General features: G+C 34.2%; 1 long non-coding RNA gene across 1 annotated transcript in view; it reads right to left on the bottom strand.

Moving 5' to 3' along the window:
* Positions 1–15,002: 15,002 nt before the first annotated feature.
* The window catches only part of LOC135964972 (uncharacterized), a 48,918-nt gene continuing 48,199 nt past the window's right edge, over positions 15,003–15,721 (bottom strand). The window contains exon 5 of the long non-coding RNA XR_010577706.1: positions 15,003–15,435. This is a non-coding gene — a long non-coding RNA (uncharacterized lncRNA). The remainder of the gene's footprint in view (positions 15,436–15,721) is intronic.

The raw sequence follows: 15,721 nt of genomic DNA, 5'->3' as shown, positions 1-15,721 counted from the left end.
TAACTGAAGAAAATATTGAATTGTGAATTAAATTAAAGATAAGTCTATCTGTGTAATTTCAAAGTTAAACACAAAATTTGAAATAAAAGGAATAATTTGTTATTTAGTATAATTTAGTAATAAAATGGAACGGAGGAGAATTGGGAAAGATGGGTGATTAAATACGTGTTTCTCATCTGCACTTTTGTCATCTTCCTACTTGACACTTGAACTCCTAAAATAATTAGAACTGGCTGTAGTTGCCTAGTGGGGTACCAGACATACAGGTCAAAACACTCATAAAAACAAATGGAGGCCGAGCGTGGTGGCTCATACCTGTAATCCCATCACTTTGGGAAGCCCAGGCAGGCAACTCACTTGGAGCCTAGGAGTTTGAAACCAGTCTGAGCAACAGGTGATACCACGTCTCGACAAAAAATACGAAAATTAGCCAGGCATGGTGGCCCACACCTGTAGTCTGAGCTACTTGGGAGGCTGAGGTGGGAGAATCACTTGAGCCCAAGAGGTCAAGTCTGCAGTGAGCTGTGATTGGCCCACTGCACTCCAGCCTGGGCAACAGAGTGAGACCCTGTCTCAAAAAAAAAAAAAGAAAGGAAAAAAAAAGATGAAGTTTAAATTTTATATTAAGACATCAAAAACCTTCAGGAGCACATAATATTGAGTTAAGCCAAATACATATGACCATACACTTAATGATTCTATTAATATAAAATTCTAAATAGGCAAATTTATGGTGATAGAATTCATAATAGGGGTGTATTACTTGTGTATCACTGCATAATACATTATGACAAATTTAGAGGCTTAAAACAACACATTTATTATTTCATGATTTCTGTGGGTTAGGAGGTCAGGCATGGTTTAGCTGGGTCCTCTGTGTAGGATCTCACAAAGCAGCAATCAAGGTGTCTGCTCAGTTGAGTTGTCACGTGGAGGTCTGGCTGAGAATTTCTTTCCAAAGGCACCCAGGTTGTTGGCAGAATTCATTTCCTTGGCATTGTAGGATTGAGATATCCCAATTCTTGCTGACTGTTAACCTGAAGCTGCCCGCAGATCCTAGAGGCTTCCTGCAGTTCCTGCCCTTAATTCCTGACCATGTGGTTTCCTCAACATGATCACTTACATCATCAAGTCAATAATAAGTGTCTGTAGAGCCAATTTTCTAGCAAATGCAGTCATATATAATATAATTTAAGCATGAGTGACATCTCATCACCTTTATTGTGTTCTTTTGGTTAGAAGCAAATCACAAGTCCTACCCATACTCAGTAGGATGGGTTTCTACAAAGGCATGAATACAAAAAGACAGTGTTATTGGTAGGTCTATTAGTCCGTTTTCACACTACTGATAAAGACATACCCAAGACTGGGAAGAAAAAAAGGTTGAATTAGACTTACAGTTCCACATGGCTGGGGAGGCCTCAGAATCATGGCGGATGGCAAAAGGCACTTCCTACATGGCAGCAGCAAGAGAGAATGAGGAAGAAGAAGCAAAAGCAGAAACCCCTGATAAACCCATCAGATCCTGTGAAACTTATTCATTATCATGAGACTAGTACGAGAAAGACCGGTGCCCATGATTCAATTACCTCCCCTTGGGTTCCTCCCACAACACATGGGAATTCTGGAAGATACAATTCAAGTTGAGATTTTGGTGGGGCACAGCCAAACCATATTAGTAGGGTTTTGGGGGAAGCCCCTAAAAGTCTGTCTGCCATCTATGTATACAAAGTTGTATAGTGGGAAATTACTGAAATGGGGCACAAGGAGGTTTTTTTTAAACTGAATATATGGCATTTCTTTTGGGTGGTGGTTACAGCAGGATGGTCACTTCATAACATTTTAGCCAACTATGATTTTATTTTTACCCCTTAAGAATGTTATGTTTTAATTAAACATGTATTTAAAATAAAGGAAATTTATATGTATGCATTCATTTATAATATATATTTTGTATTTACTATAAATATGATAATATATTATGTAAATGCAAAAATAGAAACTGGCTTTATTAATAACAATGTTTCATTCAATGATAACTCCATTATTTAATAATAAAGGAATAGCTTTCTTTTCCAATATATACAATCTATAGGAATATACTAGTCATTGCCTTCTTGTACCAAACCTCAAAGCAGGGAAATACATAAAGGAAGGTATTTTATAGAATTTGATACATCCAGTAGTCAAAAATCAAAATTTGAAATACAATCAAGGATTTTCACAGAGATCATCACATGTATACATACTGTTTTCTTAAATTGATGAAATATTCACTGAAAAGCCCACTAATAGTAACAGAGAATCTAAACTTCCAAATATTGGGTACTTGATAGGACAAATTCTTTTATCATAGTCAAATCAGATTATATAACAACAAAGAAACAAACATACAACCTCAAAATATCAAGAAAACAAAATTTTACACTTTCAAAGGTAAGAAACAATATTATAAACATTTCCTAATTCAAGTGATGTTAAACCCAGAATTATAAATTATCTAGATGTGAATCAAAGTAACAAATAATAGCAAAATATGAATTTAGGCTAAAGCTACACTCAGAAACATTTATACCTCTAAATATTTTTAAATTTAACAAATAAACCTGTGAATAAATTCTTTCTTTCCAGATCCTAGTAAAGTAAAACTAAAAATGAACCAAAATATTGAGAGCAATGTTTTAATAAAGATAAAAATAGAAATCAATGAAATAAGGAAGTAGAGAAATTACATCTAAGCCAATAAATACCTACTTTTCAAAACATTGGTTGGTTTGATTAAAGAAAAGAAATAAATGCATCCAAAATTAAGAATGAAAAGTATTAACCTGATTTCTGTAAAAATTATAGAAAGTTACAAAATACCCTTGTGTAGAACTCTTTGAAAATATGTTTAAACCATAAAAAGTAGATAATTTTGTAACAAAATATAAATAATACTTTGAGAAAGTTATAAAGCCCTAACAGAAAAATAATCAAAGGAAAGTTTTAGAAATTTGTTAAATAAATGTAACTTAATTTTATTTATTTATTTTGAGACCGACTCTCACTCCGTTACCCAGTCTGGAGTGCAATGGCGGCATCTTGGCTCATTGCAACCTCCGCCTCCCGGGTTCAAGCAATTCTCATGCCTCAGCCTTCCCAGCAGCTGGAACTACAGGCACCTGCCACCATGCCCAGCTAATATTTTGTATTTTAGTACACACAGGGTTTCACCATGTTGGCCAGACTGGTCTCAAACTCTTGGCCATGAGTGATCTGCCCACCTGGGCCTCCCAAAATGCTAGGATTACAGGCATGGGCCACGATGCCTGGCCTACATAAATGTAACTTAAAAGATGCCAAGGCCGGGCACGGTGGCTCGCACCTGTAATCCCAGCACTTTGGGAGGCCGAGGTGGGTGGATCACCTGAGGTCAGGAGTTCTAGACCCGCTTGGCCAGCATAGAGAAACCCTGTCTCTACCAAAAATACAAAAATTAGCTAGGTGTGGTGGCGGGTGCCCATAATCCCAGCTGCTGGGGAGGCTGAGGCAGGAGAATTGCTTGAACTTGGGAGGTGGAGGTTTCAGTGAGCCAAGATCACGCCATTGCACTCCAGCCTGGGTGACAAGAGTGAAATTCCTTCTCAAAAAAAAAAAAAAAAAAAAGTGCAAAAAGTTTGTTAGTTCCGCAGGAGTTACATAAAAATTTAGTTAAAGCTGATTTATGATTCTTATAGGTCCATACCAAATAAAAATCCAATTAATTTTATGGGTTAGCATAAATTTTCTTAACAAAACCTAAAATAGATAGTGCAAACACTATAGACAAAACTAATTTATAAATATAGGTGTGAAAATCCAAGATAAAATAGCAAATCATATGTCAGAATAAGATACTTCTCATCAAGTTGGGGTTACTCTAGGAGAGCCAAAAATATTCAGTGTTAATCTATCAAAATGTGAACACTGTCTTTAAATTAAAGTAAAAAGTAACATCCACAAAATATTAAATGAGACATAGATTAACGTAAAAGAACAAAAATACAATCTAAGTAAAATTCAATGAAAGTAAAATACATATAATAGGAAACTACCCATATATGATCCTATTCATCAACCCCAAACTAATAGCAAGCATCATCTTAAAAAGCTATATGTTAAAGTCATTTTCACTGAAATCTGGATCCTAACACTATAGATATCATCACTATTAATCAGTACTTTAACAGATGTTTATCCAATTAACATAATTCAAAATATTTCATAACATGAAAAAATACAATTAGCTTAGAAGAATTGATTACATATTTGTATTTTAGAAAAATCCAAGTGAATCCAATATATAGGAATTAATAAGTTAATTGGATGTTTGATTATAAATCTAGAAATCCAAAAAGTTTTCTTTATTCAAAAATAATATCAAGAATGAAAATGAAAGAGTATTTATAATAATGAGCACAAAAATATAAAATACTTAAAAATGAATTTATTAAGATAGATATATACACACACACACATATATATACACATATATATATATGGCACCTAATATAAATCAATCTAAAAAATGCTATAGAAGAGCATAAAATAAGATCTTGATAAGTAGAATAACAGATCATTTTACTACATGGTATGAATTAACATGAAAATGACATTTCCTATCAAATATATTAACATTAGGTTATTTAATTATACTTTAAAAAATATACTTTGAATCATATCACCAGCTGACATTTTTTGCAAAGAGAAGAAAATGTAGGCCCACATGTAATTACACATAGAAGAATAAATATATGGAAACAAGAAAAGGAACAAAAATGTGGTCAATAGTGATAAACCATTTGTATCTACCTCACATTAGAAAGTTCCTTTCATGTTAACGGTGTGTGATTAGAATAAGGATAGGGAAGTGGATAAGCAGAAGAAAACAGAAAGTTCAGGAAACATTTTTATTTAATAAACTAATTTAATGTATGTAAAAGATGGCCATTAAATTTAGTGGAAAGGGGATAGATTATTTAATAATTGAAGAATAATTAGATACTTTCCATTTATCCCTCTATATTGCTGCTATAAGTCACGTATGTAATTTCAAACCGGTAGCCACAATTGTAAGTAAAAAGAGACAGATGAAATTAATTTTAATATATTTCATTTAATCTAATATATTACCATTTCAGTGCAATGAATATAAACAATTATAAGTATTGCATATTCATTTTCTTTGTTTTTCCTACTAATTCTTTGAACTCCAGTACTTATTTCCTACATACAGAACATCTCCAGACTGGCCACATTTCAAATACTCAGAAGTTGCCTGTAACTAATGCCTGCCATATTGGATCCTGTCTCTAACCCTCACCATTCACTGAGAGCAAAGCTGTGGACTACACTGATCAGTCCCCTTGTTATCTGGTTTCTTATTAAATTCAGTCAAGGACAGACATCAAATAGATGAACTTAGAGAATAAAAGGAGAGTGATGTTGTGTATATATTCCTCCATATACCTCTCTGTTGGACTGGGAGTTTGTTTCATTGCTCTCCTGGGGCAATAAATTCATTTAGGTGGCCATCTCCTGCAAGGTCCTGATAATACATCTATCCTCCTCTTACCTCTCCAAATCTAATGAAGGAGAAGGATGCTTCACTATTTCTTGGTTTCCCTCAACCTTGCCCTCTCCCTTATAAATTATCCCTTTATTAAGTTGTCTACTTTTACCCTGTTTGGTATTTTTCATACCAGGATCCTGATTGATATAAATATTCCATTAGAAGAACATAAAAGTATACCTCATCTCATATCACATGCACCACACACACACACACACACTAGAGGAGTTATAGCTTTAAATATAATATATAAAAGACAAAACTTTTGAAGAAAATATTTGTGTAATTTTGTGGAGAGGAGCAAAAAAGCCAAGAAGCCATAAAGTAATAAGTAAAACAAACAAACAACCCCGACAGATTAGATGACACTGTACTTAAAATTTTTATATGGCTCAATTTGGGCTCACGCCTGTAATCTCAGCACTTTGGGAGGCCGAGGCGGGCGGATCACGAGGTCAGGAGATCGAGACCATCCTGGCTAACATGGTGAAATCCCATCTCTCTTAAAAATAAAAATAAAAAAAAATTAGCTGGGCTTGGTGGCAGGCACCTGTAGTCCCAGCTACTCGGGAGGCTGAGGCAGGAGAATCACTTGAACTCGGGAGGCGAAGCTTTCAGTGAGCTGAGATCTCACCACTGCACTCCAGCCTGGATGACAGAGACTCCATCTCAAAAAAAAAAAAAAAAAAAAAAAAGAAAATATTGGTATCACAAAAAATGGACAAAATGTTAATTTCTTTAATATGAAAAGATCTATAAATTGTTTTTAAAAAGAACAGCAGAAGGAACATTGACACTAAATTTCAGTAGGAAATTCACAAGAAATTAAATGCAAATATCAAATAAGCCCATGAAAAGACATCCAACTTCACTAGTAGATAGGTAACTGCAAATTAAAACAAAAATATGCCATTTTTTTCTATTGGAGAAATGGAAATGATTATTTTCAGTTGGTGCTAAAAAAAAAAGCTTAGGAATAGCTGCATTCTCATAGACGATATGAGTGTAAATTTAAACAACCATTTACTATCCTTGGATAGTAAACTCCATGATTATTCACCATAATGAAGTTAACATGTAAGTTAACCTTATCAAAAAAAGAAGAAAATAATAAAGGAAAAACACCTGCATTTATATGTATATAGAAAACTATTATGAATGGATAGGTATAATATTAAACAATTATATCAATAAGTTGGAATTGAAGAGGGAGAAGTCACAGTATTACAGTTACATAGAGAAAAATACATAATTGTTCATTATAAAGAGCGAATACTTTGAAATAAGAATAAAGAACAACAAAGGAAAACTTTAAAAAACATTATTTAATCTTTAAAAAAAATATAACAACAATGCTCTGTTAACATCCTGAAGTCAGATTCTGTACTCAGTTTGGGTACCTGAACCTTGCAAAAAGAGAAGGTGTCCACTCATACATACAGAACCAGATTCCTGTAAGACTGACCTACTGTCAAACCTTCTGTGCATAGAGATCAGTTACCAGTTTAGCTCCTTATGATCATTGTATACCTATGAATTCATTAACTAATATTAATATAATTATTTTAAAAACTTATTTGACAGTTTTGGCAATAGATCTGTCCAAGTTTAATTCAGAAAAAAGAAAGTCTGAATTGGGAAGTGTGCTTCCCCTGAGTCTTATCTCATTGAGTTTCTATATCAACACTTTTTTCTATATTAGGGGTACATAGTCAATTTTATACATCTTAACCTAAAATGGTTTTGTAGCCTCTGAGGAAGTTGAATGAAATCTATATGTCATATGTTATTAGAATTTTTAATATTTAGTAATCCATATTCTTGTTCTTAGCTATTTAGTAAAGATTTTACTATTTTATTGTAAATGATAATTTCTTTGTTAATTTGTTTACAGATATCTGTACTTAATCTGATTTTATAGTATTATTGGTATAAGAGAGTTTATGAGGGCAAGAAAGAAAACTACAAATTCCTGCTATTCTAAAATAAATGTCTGTTGGCAAATGGCCAACAGGTACAAGAACAAGTGCTCAACAGCATTAGTCATCAGGAAAATACAATCAAGACCATAATGAGATCTCTCTCACCTCTTAGGATGGCTGTATCAAAAGGACAAGAGAAAAGTGTTAGGAGGATTTGAAGAAAAGGGAACCTTTGTATATTGTTTGTGGAAATATAAATTAATACAGCAATTATGGAAAACAGTATGTTTGTTCCTCAAAAAAAAAAATTAAAAATAGAACTATTGCATGATTCAGCAATCCCACTTCTGGGTATATTTTCAAAGAAAGTGAGATCACTATTTGGTAAAGTTCTCCTCATCCCTATGTTTATTGCAGCATTATCCACAATAGTCAAGATATGAAAGTCACTTAAGTACTTGTTCATTGTTAAATGGATTTTTAAAATATGATAGCCACATACACTGGAATATTATTCATTTTTTAAAAATAAGGAAACCTGACATTTGTGACAACATAGAAGAATCTGGAAGACATCATCCTAAGTGAAATAAACCAGAGGCAGAAATGTAATTATTTAATTGTCTCACTTACATGTGGAATGTACTCTCAGAGACTCAGAGAAAGAAAAATGCTACCAGTGATAGAGGACCAGGTGAGGCGTAAGAAATGGAAAGATGTTAGTAAAAAGTACAAGCTTTCAGCTTTAAGAGGAGTAAGTTCTAGAGACCTAAAGTACAGCATGGTGACTATAGCAAATAGTAAAATAGTGTATTCATGAAATTTGTTAGGAAAGTAGATCTTAAATATACCTACCACAAAAAACAAAATGGTAACTATGTGAGCTGGCAGACATGTTAATTAGCTTGATTGTGGTAATCACAATGTTTATACATATCAAAATATCACATTGTACACAGTAAATAATACAATTTTTATTTGTCAATTATACCTTAGTAAAGCTTGGGGGAAAAAAGAGATGCATCCATTTGGAACTCAAGACAAAAAAAAAAAATTAAAGTTCTTGAATATAACCAAAAGCAAATAAATAAATACAAACAATCAAAATGTGCTGCCAAACAAAACTTATCCTCTGTATTTGTTAGGGCTCTCCCTCTCTCTCCTTCTCTTTTTTTCTCTCTCCTTCTCTCTCTCTTTATATAGATAGATACCTCCAATATCTATCTAACTATTGAGAGATTATGCAAACTGAGGAACTATCAAAGACAGTGGTGTCATTCAGTCCAAGTCTGAAGGCCCAAGGACCAGAAAAGTCAATAGTACAACTACCATTCTTATTCCAAAGTTAGGAAAACAAGGGGTGAGTGTCAGTGGTGTAAGTCCCACAGGCCAAAGGCCCAAGAAATAAGAGTTGTGATGTCTAAGGATGGGAGAAAATAGATGATCTAGCTCAAAGAGAGAGAGAGAGAGAAAGAAAGAGAGAGAGAAAGTCAGCTTTTCTCTTTTTGTTCTGTATGGGCTCTCGATAGATTGGATGATGCCCACTAACAATGATGAGGCTAGATCTTCTCAGCCTTCTCATTCAAATGCTGGTATCTCCAGGAACTATCCTCACAGATACATCTAGAAATAATACTTTACCAGGCACAGCTATCTGGGCATTCTTTAGCGCAGGCAAGTTGATACATAACATTAACCATCACATGCTGTAAATCCAAAATCCTAAAATAACAAGTCTGTAGTTGGCAATTCTGACTGGCTGTTATCTGGAAGACTACCAAACTTATATAAATTTATTTTGCTAGGAATCTGTGAAAAATCTTTGCAGGTAACAATGTCTTTTTACTTCTACAATTTTCACTTCCTGGCAAGTCCTCCCCATACCAAATATTTTTTCTACCTAGTCCTTGTTTAAATTCCACATTTTCCCTAATGATTTTCTTAATTACAGTGATTGGAAATTAAATTTATTTTCTCATATCTAATACTGCCATGTAATTTTGATAGGTGTTATGAGTTTTAGGATTCTTAATACATTATAAACTCCCAGTTAGTCGAACTTTGCACATGACATCTTTTTTTCATAAGAAAAATATTGAATATCAAAAGATCTTTTATCCTTTTTACACCATGTTAAAGTAATTCCTTAAAAGATTTCAATATGGGTGTTTTGGGGAATTGCAGATATAGTCCCAGTTTCATAACAGAAACTAGTTCATGAGTTAGAAAGTGGGAAAAGAGAAGGCAGTCCTCTGGTTCTATATCTTTTTATAATACTTTAGAGACCAGAGAATATTGGAATCAGGAGATTTATAAAACACTAGCCCTCCAGCTTTCCAATGTTTGGTTTTCCAGATGGTACATTGCATATTGTGGTTATTCATACAATACAGAGAAGATTAATTAAAAGAGCAAAACATGTAAGTGTCTTTTTTAAATCATGACTTTAATACTCTCCTTTCTCCACCTCCAAAGATTTGGATAAAATATTTTTCCACATTGGAAGTATTTTTATTTGCAATGCAAATTCATAGTGTGGACCAATCCTATAATTATTCAGGCCAGACATCTCTAAAATGGTAAACATAAGCTGAAGGTTTACCTGTAAATTTGTGATATGTATTCAAACTCACTGATGATTTTAGATAAACGTAAGTAGAGAACCTAAAGGAAAATATTTACTTACCTTAGGGAAATAAAGCTTGGAAAGCTAGTATCAACTTTCCTTCTGTCATATAAGCCTTGCTTACCCCTACTTCTGACCATTTACTCACATATTTCCATGCAAACTTTCCTCTTCTCCGCTCCTTTGTATTAGTTTATATTCAGTGGTTACTTTAAGTTCTACCTCAAAATTAGTTTCCTCCAAGTTACTGTTCAAGATTTTCCTACTCTGAAAATTTCTTTACCTAGATTTACATTTAGTACATACCTAATCATTGTTGTATGTATATGTTCTAACTTGCTAATATGTTATTTTGCCATTATTCTTGGATGGGATTGTCTTTTTTACTTGGAATATATGCTTCTTAATATCAGAAACTTTGTTTCAAGCTTGTCTTACCTGCAGTGCATGGGCCAAATGTAGCCCAGCATGGCTTTTAATGCAGCCCAACACAAATTTGTGAACTTTCTTAAAACATCATGAGTTTTTATTTGCATTTTTTTTTTTTTAGCTCATCAGCTATCATTAGTGTTCATGTATTTTATGTGTGGCCCAAGACAATTCTTCTTCCAATGTGACCCAGGAAAGGCAAAAGATTGGATACTCCTGCTTTATTCCATTAATCTTCTACTTACTTAGGGGTTAAATGTTGATGGTGGAAAAACACATCATTAATATATTAAATGAGAGAGTTAAAATAAACAACATTAGAAAATACTGAAATCCTGAACTTTGTCTGATGAGGTGAAATTTTGATAATTGTAAAGTATTATCTTTTGGTTCACAGAAACTAGAGCCCAAATGCATAATAGAGAGATATTGTAGCATAGAATTATATGTGAAAAGGCCAGTGTTCTATTTGGCTCTAAACTAAGTCATTGGAGATCAAATATGTGTGTTATAGAAATGATACCTATTGAGAATGGTTGGAGTTCATGATACAAAAGCTGAAGGAAGGCTCATAAGATAGGTAAAGTGGATAAAAGTTCATGAAAGCCTTGCATGTCATTATCTTTAGGCCAAGATTTATTGAGCACTGAACAGATGACAGACCCTGAAACTAATCAATTTTTATATATATGCACACATATATATACACATATATACACACATATATACATACATATATATACACACACACATATATATATATCTCATTCAATCCTTGCACTATCCCTAAGATATAGGTGGTTTTATCCACACACTATAAATGCAAAACCTAAGCCTTAGGGAAGTAGAATACCTAAAAATAATTTGAGAAGTTTGTATTGGTTATTTGCTATGAAGTTGCAAATAACCAAAAAGAGAATAGTCAATGAAACAATTTATCCAAAAGAGTGATAGTGTCAGATATAGTTATAAGACAGAGGGAAACTTCCTTGATTTTCTATAGAAAATAGTAATCTTGAGAGGCGGGAGATCTGTATGCAATTTGGAGAGGGGAGGATAAAACTTGAGATTTTGGTAACCTCTCTACTTACCCATTTGAGAATCACTGTTTGACAAACAATTGTTGACAGCAACATGGAAGGGGGACTTCTATTATGCTCACTTCAATTTAGTATTCTAAGAAAGAGAATGTTTGGTCTGTTTCTGCATGGTCTGTTCTCTACTTTTAATACATCATTTATTTGCAAGGCACTAATTAAGATAAATTGATAAAGTGCCTGTTACTCAGGGTCAAGCAATTAGGATGGTGAAGGCACAACATCATTTTATAATGAAAAAGCCGGATATGTATTTAAAGAAGAGAATATTTGTGCAGTGGAGGAAATATGCATTTGGAGTGATTACAAAATGTAACTTTTTCAGGGTTCAGCTTGATATAAGTAGATAATTTTTCACAATCATCTTCTACATTAGAATGGATTGTCATTGAAATAGATGAATTTCTAATCACTGAAGGTTTTAAAACATGCTATGCAACCTCTCATCAGAGGCATTATTCTCTCCCAGTTTTTCCATTGGATATGTGAAATTCTTTAACACCGATATTTTCTATGTTCCAAGCCTACTCAAACCAGCTTAACTTACAAAGGAATTCATTAGCTTATGTAAATGGAAGTCAGGAGATAGGGCAAGCTTCAGGAATAGTTTAGACCCAGAGGGTTATCTACCCTTGACACCAGAGGTTAAATTTCATTTCTCAGGTTGGCTTTCCTCATGTTGACTGTAGGTTGGCATTGATCTTGAGTTGCATGCACTTGGTTCATATTTAGACAAAAGAAATGTTTGTTTCAATAAATTTACCACATTCAGTTTCATATCTATCCCTGATAGTTATAATGGTGGAGGTCTGGGTTATGAGCCCATCCCTGACCCAAAACTGTCAGAAATAGATTGTGAATATATTGATAAATTTGGCATATTCCCCTGAGCAAGAGTCTTCAAACTTTAGCATCGTAAGAATCACCTGTATTGTTTGTTAAAATACAGATTCCTGGGCCCGATATCCAGAATTTCTGCTTCAGCTGGTATGAGATCCAATTATTTATATATTTTTCTCTTATTGCATATGTTTATTGTATGCAACATGCCATTATAAAACGTGTATACATTATAAAATAGCTAAACTGAGTAATTAACATACGCACTCCTTCACATAAAATTTGCATTTAACACCTCCCCAGGTGATGATGGTGATGAACCACTGCCTAGGCCTCATCTCAAAATAATTCAATGGGAATCTCTGAGAGGAGGGAACTCAAGCATCTGTATTTTTTAATGTGCATGCAGATTGCCTGGAAATCCTCTTAAAATGCAGATTCTGATTCATTAAGTCTGGAGATGGGCTTGAGATTCTGAATTTCTAATAACCTCTCAGATGATACTGATGCTTCTGATTTGAGGTACTGACCTGAACAACAAAAACTCGACAAAATTCTGGTTGAATTAATATGAGGAAGGGCCAGGTGTTTCCAGTGTGTAGACATAGCTGAGAATCATTTTCTGACATCGTCAGGACCCAGGAATTAAAACTCAGTGCAAGACCAAGAAGAGGAGTGGGTTTCTTCTGGAAAGACAGTCCCTTTGCCAGACAGTGGGTAATTGGATTGGTTGGGTGATCTTTGAGGTTATGTTGTAACTTTTAGTTCCCAGGAACTGTCTTGAGTTCTTTGTGTTAGCCCATAAATAAGCAGAACTTAGCTTCAGAATCAATTTATAGTTGAGAAATCAACTTAAATATAAATATTTGTGTTTTGTCAACTCAAAAGGAATCTGAAATCATAAAAATCTTCTGGGCTCCATTTCTGGGCTCCAAGTCATCTTGTGTTTTAAGTCACCAGCATCTTAATCTTTTTTTTTTTTTCATCTTAATCTTTTCTTAGAAACTTAGGCACTTATACAGCTGTCATCATGGAAAAAAAGTAAGGGAAAAACATTTTCACATGCCACACAGAATGTGGACAAGCACATCAGTGATTTTTTTCCTAACTCATCTCCAGTGTTTAGTTTACCTTACCAATGTGTCTTGCTTACTAATAGCTGCTGATCAGAGCTGAATGAATAGATTTGTTTATAGGAAAGATTTGCATGATTGAGAATCAATAAGGCACGTTTAAATCCTCAGGTGATATGAAGAGAGGAAATGGGACAGATTAAGCTGGTGAGTGTTTACAATTTAATTGTGAGCAGACAGGTGGAAAAAAATCTACTCTGGGAGAAAAAGGAAAAAGAAAAAGCTCTATGATGTCGAGGGTGAAAATATCAGGAAAACATAAATACGGGAGTCTGGCTATTTTAGGCCTATGCCTTAGCCCACACTCATTAAAACTGATTTGAGCTAGTGGTCCATCTGTCCGTTATTAATGGGAGAGAATGGCTTCGGCAAGTAACTCATTAAATATGCGGTCTGTTTGGCCCAATGTGAAGTGAGGTATCTAAATGGCATTTGTAATTGCTTATGTGAAACTACTTTTAGAAGTGTCTTAAACCACAAACAAAAATAAAGAGAGAGAAAGGAAGAAGAGACATCTTTCTGCGGATGCTTTTGTTGTTGCAGGTACCTATTATCTTGAATTCTGAAGCCTGGTTGGTGGAATTGAGATGAACTTGTTAGGGTCATATTTTAAACCTCAGGTAGCACTTCCCCCAGCTATCCACTATCTTTCCATGGCATATTTTATAGTTTAGATCTGCAGGGTAAGCCTCATAAAAATTACAAATTTTATCACCCCACATTAAAGTGACTGGTATGACGATCTGTATGAGTTAAGAGCATGGCTAATTATCTACCTCTTAGCATTTGCAAGGTCAGTGCATCAAACGCTAAGAAGGTCAGTACTGGGTGAAGGGCTGACAAGAATTTGGGAGGTTTTGTGAAAAGATCAATGACCTTCATTTGTCTTAGGAGGCAAAAGAGGCTGAAACAATTCCAGCAGAGAGCAGCAATACCTACATCCGCATGGCATTGTGTCAGAGGCCAGCAGCAGATGGCAATAACGATAGTTGTAGCAATAACAACAATTACCAATAGAGTTTATTACTCTATGTCAGGCTATTTATGTGTATTCTTCCATTTAATTTTGAAAACAACCATATAAGGTTTTTATTATACTCATTTTACTAACAAAGAAGCAGGCTTTGATTTTAAGTAACGTACCAGAATGAGTTGACCAGACATATATAACAGAAGTATGACTTTTGAATCAAGGACTGGCAGGCAGGTCAGCACTCCAGAAAACGATGGGTACTACAACTACTATCCTATAATTCATAGTGTTCTGGCCATGGTCAATGTGACTTCCTCCAACTGTATTCTTAGAATATTAACATTCCTGTTAAGATGTTACCGAGTGTTCTTTGTGTGTGAGTGTGTGTGTATGGTTGGGGCAAGGGGGTTCCTACATGGGGAGGAGTTGGATAGGATTTATGAGAATGTTGAGTTATATAATTTTTAGCAAGTTTATCTCTTGTATTAGTTTTGCAAGGAGAGATACAATGAGGAACATGATCAATATATTACAGAATATTATCTCCAGTGGACCACAATTTATAAAGAGATGAACGAGGAAAAGAATATAAGATCAACAGTTAGAAACCTAGTGTCTTAGTCTATTTGGGCTGCTATAACAGAATACTGCAAACTAGGTGATTATAAACAACATACATGTATTTTTTTACATTTCGGGAGGCCAGAAAGTTCAAGATCAAGGCGCTGGAAGACTTAGTGTCTGGTGAGGGCCCGCTTCCTGATTCATAGTTGTCCATCTTCTCACTGTGTCCTCACATGGCAGAAGGGATGAAGAAGCAATCTATAGCAAGATAGATTTTATATTTATATAAGAAAAGAAAGCAAAAAGTATCAGACTCATTGGTGAATGTAGTAGGTCAAGCCATAAGAGAAAGTAAGAATGCAGACTTCTAGAAGATAATAAAGAATATATGGCAATTAAATAGTTGGACCTCAACTTGCTTCTCAACTTCTTTATAGCTAAAGTGTCTCAAATTTAAGTGTCTTTACCTAGTGACTTTGCCTTGTCACTTGGAATTGAAAGTTTGTTTTCAAAGTAGAAAACAAAAACCAAAGAATAGGAACAA

Source organism: Macaca fascicularis, chromosome 9 (assembly GCF_037993035.2).
Source record: "Macaca fascicularis isolate 582-1 chromosome 9, T2T-MFA8v1.1".
Taxonomy (NCBI): domain Eukaryota; kingdom Metazoa; phylum Chordata; class Mammalia; order Primates; family Cercopithecidae; genus Macaca; species Macaca fascicularis.
This window is presented reverse-complemented; position numbering and strand designations above follow the sequence as displayed.